Consider the following 1,310-nt stretch of genomic DNA (forward strand, 5'->3'; position numbering starts at 1 on the left):
GTTCTTTATTTCTTTTAGAACTTTATAACTGAATCTCTACAAATATTGTGTGTGCTTCATTAGATTGACAAGGCAACTAGGTGGTACAGTGGATGGAGCATCCTGCCTGCAGTCAGGAAGACTCATCTTCCTCAACTGAAATACAGCCTCAGACACTTACTGGCTGTGTGAGCCTGGGCAAGTTACTTAACCCTGTCTGCCTCGGTTTCCTCATCTGTAAAATGAGCTGGAGAGAGAAATGGCAAACCACTTAAGTATCATTGCCAAGAGAACCCCAAATGGAGTCACGACCAGTCAGACATGAGTAAACAACACCCAAAGTTAGATTGACAGCTATGGAAGGGATCCTGCATTATCCCTTTGCTGTCCCTCATGTCTGGAAGGCTCTCCCCCCTCTGCTGCGACTCCTGACCTCCCGGACTTCCTTTAGGTCCCAACCAAAACCCCACCTTCTACAGGAAGCCTTACCTAACACCTCTTTATTCCAGTGCCTTTCCTCTGTTAATTATTTCCTATTTAACCCGTATCTAGCTGGCTTTGTATATATTTGTTTACATGTTATCTCTCACATTAGATTGTAAGTTCCTTGAGCTCAAGGACTGTCTTTTGCCTCTTTTTTGTATCCACAGGCTTAGCACACTGCCTGGCACATAGCAGGCGCTTAATAAATATTTATTGGTTGATTAGCAAGGACTCAAAATAACGCCTGAACACACCGCCGCCTATGCTTCCACAATAAAGAATATGGAACGTCAGGCACGGATCCGCATGCTCTCTTAACGGTCCAAGGGCAACAAGATTACCGTGCGAGGTTTCATAGTGTAGAGGTTATCACGTCTGTTTCACACACAGAAGGTCCTGGGTTCGAACCCCGGTGAAACCAGAACGCACGGAGTTTTTGTTTTTCTTCGGAAAGGAAGCAGGCGGCGCAACTTAGCCAGTGCCCACCTCAGGCAAGGCTTTTCCTCTTAAACCTAAACTGAGTAGTTTACTGAAGAAGTACTAAATACTTAACTTCAAGCCTCACCCAGCAGTTCTACATTTTACTGAGAGTTCTTTAAGTAGGGAAGGGGGGGGACTCTTTTCAATGGATGGAAGCATCCAGTCAAAGTGCCAATCACTTGTTTCTTTTGCTGATGTGGAGCTGAGAACTAATGAAATTTGAAAAACGAATTATTTAAATGTTTAATATGGTGATGCTTCTTATCCATTTTCAAACTTTGCAAAACTTTTTGTCGGCTGCTGCTCAGTGACTGAAAGAATTACGTTTGTAATCCTAGCCTTAAGATCATCCAAAGCATGAGGTTTTG

The 1,310-nt window shown here is 43.6% G+C and overlaps 1 non-coding gene across 1 annotated transcript; it reads left to right on the plus strand.

Moving 5' to 3' along the window:
• The first annotated feature begins 810 nt into the window (after window positions 1-810).
• TRNAV-CAC lies at window positions 811-883 on the plus strand. The gene has a single exon. It is a non-coding gene; the product is annotated as a tRNA-Val (tRNA).
• The last annotated feature ends 427 nt before the right edge of the window (window positions 884-1,310 follow it).

Source organism: Trichosurus vulpecula, chromosome X (genome assembly GCF_011100635.1).
Source record: "Trichosurus vulpecula isolate mTriVul1 chromosome X, mTriVul1.pri, whole genome shotgun sequence".
Taxonomy (NCBI): domain Eukaryota; kingdom Metazoa; phylum Chordata; class Mammalia; order Diprotodontia; family Phalangeridae; genus Trichosurus; species Trichosurus vulpecula.